Below are 12,752 nucleotides of genomic sequence, written 5' to 3' on the forward strand. Positions count from 1 at the left end.
GGTGGCGGTGGTCGTCGGGGAGGAGAGGACAGATCGAATAGAGAGAGATGGGCGGGGTGGGGCGCCGTTAGTAACCTAAACGTTTGCCGTCCGCCCCACTTTGCCGTCCGCCCAACTTGCTGACGGCAAATAGGGGGGGGGGCATTAAGTTTTTTTAAACTAGCTCGTCGGTGGGGCCCCTCCCTCTTTGCCGTCCGCTAGCCGACGGCAAAGATTTCTTTGCCGTCCGCTAGCGGACGGCAAAGAGCTGGCAGATGGCAAAGAAGTACTTTGCCATCAGCCATTTCTTTGCCATCCGCTTTTGGGTAGCTGATGGCAAAGAGCTTCTTTGCCATCCGCTAGCGGACGGCAAAGAGCTAGCAGATGGCAAAGTAGCTGTTTCCAGTAGTGTCGCCCTCGCAAGCATCCTGTGGCCTCCGCGGCGGGGCCCCGCGGTCGCGGAGGGGGCTCTCTGCGCGGCGATGAGCGGCTGGCCATGGTCGGCCGGCGTGCTCCGGCCGTGCGAACCCCGAGGCCGCGCCTCCATACTGTGGAGGTGCTGCAGAAGTTCATTGTGTGGGTGGAGGAGCCGACCGGCACCCGGCTTTAGCTCCCTCGCTTCCTCCTGGGTGAGCTCCCAGCTGGCGCCTTGGGTGGCCTCTGGCTCCAGGCGGATGGCTGCTGCAGCCGGGCCTCGTGGGCTTCGCTTGAGGTCTCCGCTGCAGGGAACCTGGCCCTGACCCGCGGCTGGCAGACGTTTGCTCGCGCCCGTGGTCTCCGCCGCCGGTGCTCTCTGCACTTCAAGTTCGACGGCGACGCCACCCTCTACGTGAGGGTGTTTGGGGAACATGGTCGCCGTGTGGGGTGCTGCCCTGAAGACGATGACCGCGGCCGGGGACTCAGCCCCGGCGAGGACGGAGAGGGCAGCGCGCGGGCGGTTGGCGACGCTCGTGACTCCTCAAGCTTCACCAACTCTTCTTTGGGTAGCGACCCTTCTAGCAGCGGCCGCGGCCAGCCTCCACGCCGTCGCGCCTGCTTGGAGGGTGGCAGCGCGAGAGGGAGTCCGCCTGAGCTCCGGAGGTGGCTCAAGTCTTCCAAGAGGGCCGGCGCGGGATGTGCTTCACCCGCTTTTGTTCTTTCCTTTCTTTTCTCGTGCGCAAAAAGACAACAATGTGTGGCCCCGTGGAGGCGCGTTTGGGTTAACGTCGTCAATCATCGTACTGTTTTTTGTTATCCCGATATTATTCCTTTCTGTTGTGTGCCCATTTGCAAGTAATCCCTAGCTTCAGCCGCGGGGGCGACCGACCCAGGCCCTGTATTCCGGTCGCGGTGGTCGAGAGGCACGGTCCAGATGGGTGCTCCGGTAGTGGACCGGGCCGTGAAAACTTGAGCGATAGGGGCAGGAACGCTCGCGAGGGCTCAAGGGGCTTCCGCCTCATGATCCCCCGTGCAAGAGAAATCGACGCAGGAGAGTGAAAAAAGTCGAAGAACCACAGGTCAAAAGGCGGCGACGGTTTCGATAAAAACTCCAAATGGGAATGAACTAGCCAACTGCGGAAAGCAAATGAAAAAGACGCGTCCAACACCTAGTCTAGTCTTCGACGTCTTCTCACCAGCGCAGAGCTAAGTGCTGCCACTGGGCGTGGGAGGGAGCCCCAGGGCCTGAGGCCGGCACCCCTGAGACTCCGGAGCGTGTACAGCCCCAACTCATTATTACGTGAGAGTGTCACGGGTGGCGAGCTTCACAGGCGTTGGCCTTCTTCACAGGCTCCGGGCCTTTCTTCGGGAAGGCAAGCTTCACGGGCGTTGGCCCTCTTCACAGGCTCCGGGCCCTTTCCAAAACGCGACAGCTTCACAGGCGTTCGCCTTCTTCACAGGCTCTGGGCCTTTTCCCAAAAGATGAGCTTCACAGGCATTTGCCTTCTTCACAGGCTCTGGGCCTTTTCCAAAAAGATGAGCTTCACATGCATTTGCCTTCTTCATAGGCTCTGGGCCTTTTCCAAAAAGATGAGCTTCACAGCCATTTGCCTTCTTCACAGGCTCTGGGCCTTTTCCAAAAAGATGAGCTTCACAGGCATTTGCCTTCTTCACAGGCTCTAGGCCTTTTCAGGGGTAAAACCTCCGGAGGTGCTGGATGTCCCACGCGTTCTGTACAGGTACTCCCTCCTGAGTCTCCAAGTGCACGGAGCCGGGCCTAGAAACATGAACAACCTTGAACGGGCCCTCCCACATAGGAGAGAGCTTATGCAGTCCCTCCCTGGAGAGGACCCGCCGGAGCACGAGGTCCCCTACCTCGAGAGTTCTGGGGCGGATGTTGCGGCAGTGGTATCGCCGGACTGCCTGCTGGTACCTTGCCGCTTGCAGCGCAGCTTCTCAACGATGCTTCTCCCCCAGCACGAGGTCCGTCCCCCGCATGGCGTCCTGCAGCGTCTCATCAAACGCCAGGACCCGCGTGGATCGACGCCTGACCTCGTGAGGGAGGACCGCTTCGGCTTCGTAGACCAGGAAGAAGGGGGTCTCCCCAGTCGGCTTGGTCGCGGTTGTGCGGATGGACCACAACACGGACTGAAGCTCGTCATACCAGCCTCTGCCGCAAGCCTCCAGTTTCTTCTTGAATGTCCTGGTCTTGAGGCCCCTCAGGACTTCTGCGTTGGCCCGCTCAGCCTAGCCGTTGCTTCGAGGGTGCGCCACCGAAGCGTAGCATATCTGCGTTCCAAGTTAGCACAATATGTTTTGAAAAGGTTACTGGTGAACTGCGAACCGTTGTCAGTGATGATGCGGTTCGACACTCCGAACCGGCTCACGATGCCCTTGATGAACTTGACCGCAGAACTAGCAGGGATGGTGCGGACGGCCTCGACTTCGGCCCACTTGGTGAAATTGTCCATGGCGACGTAGAGGTAGCGATAGCCCCTTGGCGCCCGAGGAAAAGGGCCCAGGATATCCAACCCCCATACCGCGAATGGCCATGTGAGGGGTATGGTTTGCAGACCTCCTGCCGGCTGATGGATCTGCTTGGCATGGAATTGGCAGGCCTCGCAAGCCTTCACAAGTTCGACAGCGTCATTGAGCGCAGTGGGCCAATAGAAACCGTTGCGGAACGCCTTGCCGACAAGGGTCCGTGACGACGAGTGATGCCCACAGTCCCCACCGTGTATATCTGCCAGCAGTTCCTTCCCTTGTTCCCTGGTGATGGAACGCAGGGCCACATCGTTCGGTCGTTACCGGTAGAGCTCTCCATCCATGATGCAGTACGCTGTGGCTTGCCGCGCTTCACGCTCTTCCGCCTCCTCCTTCTCCGACAAGGTCCCTCGCGTTAAGTAGCTCCTGAGCTCTATGATCCAGCACCCCTCCTGAGGCTCCATCGTCAAGAGCAGGCGTGCTCCTGAGGCCGGGCCACAGGCTGGGGCTCCCGAGGCAGGTGGCTGAGGAAGCTCTGCCCGAGGCTGTGCTGTGCTCGACAATAGTGGCAGGGCTGAAGGCTTGAAGAGTCGTTCCTCAAAGACGCCCGGCCCCTGTGGCAACCGCCTGGAGGCTCGTTTGGCGATGTCATCGGCCTCTTGATTGGTGCCGCGAGGCACATGCTGCAGCTCCAACCCCCAGAACTGCTTCTCCATCCTACGGACCTCCGCAAGGTAGGCCTCCATGTGCTCATCTCTTGGCTCGTATACCTTGTTGGAGAAATTGACAAGGAGCTGCGAATCGCCCTTGATAGTAAGACGCTTCACTCCCAGGGTAGCGGCGGCCTTCAGGCCCGCTATCAATCCCTCGTACTCTGCTATATTGTTGGAGAACTTCTCGCCTTGCTGGAAACAGAGCTGCACGACGTAGTAGAGCTTGTCCTGAGTGGGAGATATGAGCACCGCCCCAGCCCCAGCGCCTTGCCTGGAGAACGCTCCGTCGAAGTACATGACCCAGCCTTCTGGCGCCTCGCTTCCTGGGGAAAGGGATCGATCCTCGCCGGCCCTGAGGCCCGGTGCCTTTGTCCATTCGGCCATGAAATCTGCCAGCGCGACCCCCTTGATGACTCTGGTCGTGCTGAATTCGAGCTGGAATGCTTGCAGTTCAATGTTCCACTAGGCGACCCTTCCGGCTGAGTTAGGGCTCTGGAGCACCCTTTCCAAGGGGTATGCCGAGACAACCTTGATCGGATGACCCTGGAAGTAGTGCCATAGCTTGCGCGAAGCCACCAGAAGCGCGAGGAGGTGCTTCTGCGGCATGGGGTATCGTGCCCTCGCATCCCGTAATACCATGCTAACGAAGTGCACCGGGTGCTCGACGAGGCTTGGGGCGTCGGTGCTGGTGGCGTCCTCGGGAGGCCATGGTGCCTCCCGAGATGGTGGAGCCTCCAGAAGCTGGTTGCCTGGAGGAAGGGCCTCTCCCGCCCCTGGTGCGCTCCGCCGTGACAGCTGACCTTCCTCAGTCATGGTGGTGACTCCCGCGAGTCCCTTTTGATCCAGCTTTGCCTTGGCACGGGTGGCCGCCGTGGTCTTGGCCCGACGCTCCTCTCTAACTGCCACCAGGGCTGCGCTAGCGGAGTAGGGAGTGGCGGCGAGGTAGAGTACCAAGGGCTCTTGAGGGCGTGGGGCCACCATCACTGGAGGGCTGGTTAGGTATCTCTTGAGATCTTGGAATGCCTTGTCGGCCTCTTCAGTCCATTCAAAGGGCCCCTTTTTCTTCATCAGCTGGAAGAAAGGCAGCGCCCGCTCCCCCAATCGGGAGATGAAGCATCCCAGCGCCGTCACGCGCCCCGTGAGCTTCTGCATTTCCCTGAGGGTCTTTGGTGGGCTCATGTCCTCAACTGCCTTGACCTTTTCTGGGTTGGCCTCGATGCCTCAGAGGGACACGAGGAAGCCCAAGAGCTTGCCCGAGGGGACTCCAAACACACACTTCTCCGGGTTGAGTCGCAGGCTCACCGCGTTAAGGCTCGCGAAGGTTTCCTCCAGGTCTTGTATCAGGGTCTTGGCCTCGCGAGACTTCACTACGATATCATCGACATAAGCCTCCACATTCTTCCCAAGCTGCGGGCCCAAGGTGATGTGCATGAGCCGCTGAAAGGTTGCCCCCGCATTGTGCAATCCGAAGGGCATGCATCTATAGCAGTACACCCCACACGGGGTTAGGAAGGCCGTCTTCTCCACATCTTCCACCGCCATCTTGATCTGGTGATATCCGGAGAAGGCATCCAAGAAGCATAATAGGTCACACTCAGCGGTGGAATCGACGATCTGGTCGATGCGAGGGAGCGGGAACGGATCTTGCGGGCATGCTTTGTTGAGGTTGGTGAAGTCGACACACATGCGTTCCTTCCCTCCCTTCTTTGGCACAACCACGGGGTTGGCCAACCAATCCGGGTATCAGACCTCGCGAATAACCCCCGCGGCCTCTAGCTTGCGGGTCTCTTGGACGATGAAGGCCTGCTTTTCAGTGGACTGCCTCCTCGCCTTCTGCTTTACGGGACGCACGTTGGGACACACGTTGAGGTGGTGCTCGATCACGCCCCGTGGGATCCCTGCCAGCTGATCGGGCTCCCAGGCAAACACCTTCTTGTTTGCATGCAGGAACTTGACCAGGGCTTCCTCTTGCTCTGGCTCGAGGTTGGCGCCTATGGTGAAAGTGGCGTTAGTGGACCCGTCCTCGTCGACAGGTACCTGCATGGTTTCCGCCTTGTCTTGGGTGAACAGCTGCTTCTTCTTGGTTGGCGCAGCCCCCTTGGGCTTGGGGGTTTCTGTGTCGGCGGGCCGCGCCGCCGCCGCCGTCTTGAGGGTGAGCTTGAGTACTTGTAGCGCACTTTCGGTGTCCCCGGGCACAGTGAGGACGCCGTTGCTCCCGGGCATCTTCATGAGGTTGTACCCCGGGTGAGTCGCGGCCATGAATTTGGCCAATGCTGGATAGCCGAGGATGGCATTGTAGGGGAGGCCGATGGGGGCGATGTCGAAATCGACCAGCTCTGTGCGGAAATTGTCGTAGGTGCCGAAAGTTACCGGAAGTCGGATCTGCCCCAAGGAGCTGGACGACCCGCCTCCGACGCCCGAGAAAGGCCGGCTGGGTCGCAGCCGCTCCCAAGGTATGCAAAGGAGGTTGAAGGCCTCAACCGAGAGCACGTTGAGGCCCGCGCCACCGTCGATGAGGGTCCTGGTGACGGCCACCTGGCAGATGGTGGGCGTGCAGAGCATGCGGAGCGTGCCCGAGCAGGCCGAGTTGGTGGGGTGGTCCTCAGAGTCGAAGGTTAGCCCGGCCAACGGCTCCGTCCGGCCCGAGGGAGCCCCCTGCCTCGTGGCGGCCGCGCCGACCCGGCGGACGAATGGCTTGACGTGGCGGCTGGAGGGCGACGCCTGCGAGCCGCCCAGGAGGGCCGCGACGACCGAGGGAGCTGGCGCGACAGGGTGGGTGAGGGAGAAGCTGCGCGGCTCCTCCCTAGAGGTCACCGGGGAATGCTAGGATGATGCTTGCCGCCCGTTCCCCGCCGGGCCGGTGACGGTGTTGACGGCAGGTGACGGGGGACGACAAGGGCGCCCGCCGATGGGAGCCGTCTGGGCGACATGGGAAGCGAGGGCGGCTCGGTGCCCGACGCGAGACCGACGAGTGTCAGACATGGATGCGATGGTCGGGGAAGAACGAGACGACGGAAGGCAAATTCCGGCGCACCCCTACCTGGCGCGCCAAATGTCGGATTTCAGGTTCCGGCAGACCCTTGAGGTTCGAACACTGGGGTGCGCGCGGAGATTCAACCCTCTACCGGCTCGCTCCTCGCCGAATTGCTAGGACCTAAACTACCAAACTGAACAGCACAAGAGACACAAGATTTATACTGGTTCAGGCCACCATTGTCGTGTAATACCCTACTCCAGTGTGTGTGTGGTGGATTGCCTCTTGGGCTTGATGATGAACAATACAAGGAAGAACAGCCTCGCGAGGGTCTGTTCTTGGCTGGTGCGACGAACTATTGGGAGGAGTTCAATTGCCCTCTCTATTGGTTTTCTGGTGAGGGTTCTCTCTCTCCCTTCCTTGTGGTGGCTAGTCCTATTTATTGGCAAAGGCCCTGGGCCTCTTCCCAAATATTGAGCGGGAAGGGCGCCAACAATTGGCCATTTTGAAGGGGAACATCGGGTACACTTATCCTGACTAAAGTTGGTCCTCGCCTGTCAAAGGCTCTGGCGGTGACGCCGGCTTGGGCTCCACAATGACTTCCTTCCGGCCGTTGGGCTGGTCTTGGTCTTGTTGCACCGAAATGGATGCCTTTGCTTGATGCTCTCGCCTGCGCTTGCTCCATTTGCACCAAAGACGAAAGGAGGACACTGCGCGGGCCGGCGCCCGACTGGCGCCCTTGGTCGTCATGGCTTGCGTCATGGGCACCTCGTGAGGTACCCCGCCTTGAACTCGCTGCCTCCTCATGAGCCAGCCTGACGAGGCCATTCCTGAGGAAGCTCCTTGTAGCCCGCCCCGCGAGGCTTGGCCCCTCGCGAGGGTCTTGAGCTTGCGTTGATGAAGATGGGCTGTGCTGGGCCTCCTTTGAGCCACGCCGCAGGCCGTAGGCAGGCAAGTATGGGGACCCCCGTTCCCAGAATGCCGACATGCTCGATGACGTTCCCCGTACTCTGATCCAGCAGAATGTCGAGGAAGAGTTCCATCAGCACGATGGCGTGGTGACGGTCTTGATGTTCTACTATCGCAGGGCTTCGCCTAAGGCCCGCTACAATATTATCGAGGAGAACTATGGTGGAGGGGGACACCGCACATGTCTAAGAGATCAAGAGATCAATTGTTGTTCCTATGGGGTGCCCCCTCCCCGTATATAAAGGAGTGGAGGAGGGGGCCGGCCAAGGGGGTGGCGCGCCCTAGGGGGGGAGTCCAACTCCCACCGGGAGTAGGACTCCCCCTTTCCTATTAGGAGAAGGAGAGGGAAGGAAGAGGAAGGAGGGAGGAAGGAAAGGGGGGCCGGCCCCCCTCCCAATTCGGATTGGGCTTGGGGGGGCCCTCCCTTGCTCCTTTCCCCTCCTTTCCACTAAGGCCCAATAAGGCCCATATACCTCCCGGGGGGTTCTGATAACCTCCTGGAGCTCCGGTATTGTCCCAATCTCACCCGGAACCTTTCTGGTGTCCAAATATAGTCGTCCAATATATCGATCTTTATGTCTCGACCATTTCGAGACTCCTCGTCAAGTCCGTGATCACATCCGGGACTCCGAACAACCTTCGGTACATCAAAACTCATAAACTCGTAATAAAACTGTCAACGAAACCTTAAGCGTGCGGACACTACGGGTTCGAGAACTGTGTAGACATGACTGAGACACATTTCCGGTCAATAACCAATAGCGGAACCTGGATGCTCATATTGGCTCCTACATATTCTACGAAGATCTTTATCGGTCAAACCGCATAACAACATACGTTATTCCCTTTGTCATCGGTATGTTACTTGCCTGAGATTCGATCGTCGGTATCCAATACCTAGTTCAATCTCATCACCGGCAAGTCTCTTTACTCATTATGTAATGCATCATCTCGTAACTAACTCATTAGCTACATTGCTTGCAAGTCTTATAGTGATGTGCATTACCGAGAGGGCCCAGAGATACCTCTCCGAAAATCGGAGTGACAAATCCTAATCTCGAAATGCGTCAACTCAACAAGTACCTTCGGAGGCACCTGTAGAGCACCTTTATAATTACCCAATTACGTTGTGACATTTGGTAGCACACAGAGTGTTCCTCCGGTAAGCGGGAGCTACATAATCTCATAGTCATAGGAACATGTATAAGTCATGAAGAAGGCAATAGCAACATACTAAACGATCAAGTGTTAAGCTAACAGAATGGGTCAAGTCAATCACATCATTCTCCTAATGATGTGATCCCGTTAATCAAATGACAACTCATGTCTATGGTTAGGAAACTTAACCATCTTTGATTTACCAGCTAGTCAAGTAGAGGCATACTAGTGACATTATGTTTGTCTATGTATTTAGACATGTATTATGTTTCCGGGAATACAATTCTAGCATGAATAATAAACATTTATTATGATATGAGGAAATAAATAATAACTTTATTATTGCCTCTAGGGCACATTTCCTTCAAAATCTTCGGCCACCCCAGTGTTCGAACCTCAAGGGTTTTGCCAGAACCCGATATCTGACACCTACAATATTATGATATCATGAGCCAAGGTTTCTCATGAAATTGGAGCCCCCCCACCTCGTTCTCAAGCCTAATTTTGCCTGTTCTTGCCCAATTTTGAAAATCCCCACAAAAATAGCCCCAAAAATTTTCTTGCAATTTGTTGGTTCTTGTGAGATTTTGTTGAGTTTGATCCATGATTTTGTTGTTTGGCAAGTTGATCTAGCTTTCCCACCACCCCCCATACAATCCCCACCACCAAATCCATCAATTTTGCCATGAAATCGCGAAATTTCCGCCCACCCCTCCGCGCACGCCCCCCTCCCCCCCGAAGTCTCTGGTTACCTCGCGTCCTCGGTACGTGGATCGTGTGCACGGGACCTCGTGTCCACGGGCCCTAGACCCCGTGCGCACGGCCCCCTACAGCAGCCGCCAGCACTTCACCGTTTTGCCCATAACTTTCACATCCGGCCCCCTACATTTTGATGTTATTTAGCTTGTTGAGTAGCTAATGACATCCCCCATCAACCTATATAGGTTCCCACATCATTTGACTCCATCAAAAGTTTGAAATTTTGGCATCTTTGCCTAGGCCCTCCACCATATCATCCGCAAAAGCACCATAGCTTGCCGCAACCTAACCCATTTCGCTCCATATAGCATTTATGGTTGTTTGAGTTGTGACTTGAGTTTCCTAAGGTGTTTCGGCTACTAAGGGGCGGTTGCTTCTTCATCAACCACCACCACCACTTCCGCATTGTCATCTCCAACACCACCACCGCATGTCCGCTACCACCATTTAATATTTGACATTGAGATTTTGAGTTTGTGGTTTTTCACCATTTCCTAAGGTGTTTCGGCTACTTAGGAACATGATGCAGAGCATCCCACGATCATACCCATGTACATTCCAACTACTCTCCAAGCCCCAAGGATACATAAGACGAGACCTCGACAATACGCCATTAGACACAAGGTGAACTCGCTCCTCTCCGAACCTTCACTTTCCACATGTGAGACATGGCTACTAGCTCAAACGTGTGTGCTATGCATGTCCAGGAACCAAGAGGAAGGCCATGGATCAGCTAGGAGCATTGGACAAGACAGCAAGGACACCAAGCGCAAGGAGCAAGAGAAAGGGATGACTACAAGTCACAGCCAGCGGACGACCGGTCCTTAGCGAACGTCCGACGCCTAGAGGTTGGGCCTGCCAGAACAGCTACAGCTGAGGGACTCTACAGCGTCCGAACGACTGCCAGATACCGAACGTCCGACATCCATCAGCCACCGGACAACCGACCCCGTTCGGATATCCGGTGCCACATGTATAGAGAGGAAATGACGGAAGTCCGAAGACTTCCGGACGACTGGAACCCACCGGACGTCCGGTGCCTGTCTGTGCACAGCTTCGGGCCCGAGGCCCATGTACCCTTTCACTTCGCCCCCATTTGCACTTAGACTATAAATAGACCTCATCCTCCTCCTAGAGAGGGTTAGCATAGGTTTATCTCATTTGAGATAGAGCATTGCTCATCCATACGGATCTACTCCTCGTGAGAGACCGCGACATCTTCGGAGAAGATCCATCTTGGATTCAAGACCCCATTCATGGGATGACCTTCAAGACCTCCTCACAGAGAAGAAACTTTGTATCGTCCCTTGTTGACTTTGAATCGTGTATCACTCTTTGTGTTCCGAGGATCTAGCATATGGGTGACCGAATCTCATTGGTTTGAGTGTTTCTCTTGTGTTTCCCCTCGTGTTCCTCTCATTTTCCCCCTCGTGTTCTTCGTAGGATCCCCTTCAATCATGAAAGATCGGGCATCTAGGGTTCTACCCTACATCATCTTGGTATCATGAAGCATGTTTATCACGAATTTGGAGCCACCTACCCCTTGTTTTCTAGCTTGATTTTGTTGTGTTCTTCCCCAATTTCAAAAATACCCACCAAAAATAGCCCCCAATTTTTTTTGTGATTTGTTGGTTTAATGATGTTTTGTTGATTTTGATCCATGGATTTGCTTGGTTTCGAGTGGATCTAGCATCTCCCCAAGTTTCCCCATCTTCCATCCGTCAAATCCCGCGAATTTTGACCCCGAAATCCACTTTTTCTGCCCAAAATCGCGTCCCCGATCTTGATCCCGATTTACCCCAGACTCACCGGAAGTCCGAACATTTATGGACATCCATTGCCTCTAGAAGCACCAGACTTCCGGATATTACCGGACATCCGGCATCCCATTACATAACAGAATTTATGGATTTCCGAGCCCACCGGACATCCGTCCATTTCCGGACGTCCGCAACCTATAGATATCAACTTCGGCTGATTTTTATTTTGTCCGTAACTAATTCATCCGAACTCTGCTTTTGACATTCTTTAGCTTGTTTTGAAGATTTTGACATCCCCCATCCCACAAAAATACTACCAACATCATTTGACTCCATCACATTTTTGGAACTTTGGCATCTTTGTCTAGGGCCTTCACCACATCATCCGCATAGCCACCACCGACTTCCGCAACCTAACCAATTTTGTTCCCCATAGCATTAGTGGTTGTTGAGTAGAAATTTGAGTTATCCTAAGGTGTTTAGGATACTTAGGGACGGTTGCTTCTTCATCAACCACCACCACCACTTCCGCATAACCTTGCACACGATACACTTCCCCCACCCCAACTTAACCCAATTTTGTTTGAGCTTGTTTGAGTTGTGGCTTGTGTCTCCTAAGGTGTTTCGCCTACTTATGGACGACAACTTCAACTCCGACATGTTTATAGCCCATCATTCCACTTCCGCATTGCCAAGTTCAAAACAACCACCGCTTTTTGCTACCACCATTTGACATTTGCCTTTGGAGATTTTGAGTTTGCGGTTTTCCGTTTCCTAGGGTGTTTCGGCTACTAGGAACGGGTCAACATCGACAACACCGCCTCTCATCATCGCCAAGGACGGTAACATCGACGACACCATTGTATATTCCCCTTGCCATTGCATTGTTAACCCCTAGCCCACTTTGCGTCACTTGCCTATCGAGACTAGCCTTTGAGTATTGCCGGCAATGTTACTTGTGCACATTAGTGATCTACACCTACCATTGCATACATACCATATCATCTTGGTATCATCATTCATCCCTTGTGTCACAAGATTGTTCCCGTATATACACAATTGCTATCTTGGTTTGTGCAAAGTGGCCATACAAAAAAAGAATAAGCTTTTAAGCAAAGACAGAGTGAGCAAAGAAGCTTGTAAGCAAGTGCCATATCATCATACCACATTGCATATAAGATTTTCATATCTGATCATCTTGGATCATCTTGTTAACCACCGGGAACATCATACATACATAGCATACTTGGGATAGAAAGTTTATCCATTTTGCATCTTATAAGTTGTGCACAAGTGCCGTATCCGCCTATTGAGCAATCGTGCTAGCGTCTCTCTTGAGTTGTCCAACACGAGCGTTTTTCGTGGATTCCACATTTTGAGCTCATTCCTTGGTTACACGACCCCATTTATCTATCTGTGTGTGAGTTTCTGTGTGCCATTTATTGCTATTGGTCTACTTGTTTCGCTCGCGAATTTGTGAATCTCTTTCAACATTATTGACTCTTGCTAACATTTTGCATCAAATTTTTGTGCCACTGT

Source organism: Triticum dicoccoides, chromosome 5B, assembly GCF_002162155.2.
Source record: "Triticum dicoccoides isolate Atlit2015 ecotype Zavitan chromosome 5B, WEW_v2.0, whole genome shotgun sequence".
In the NCBI taxonomy this organism is placed as follows: Eukaryota; Viridiplantae; Streptophyta; class Magnoliopsida; order Poales; family Poaceae; genus Triticum; species Triticum dicoccoides.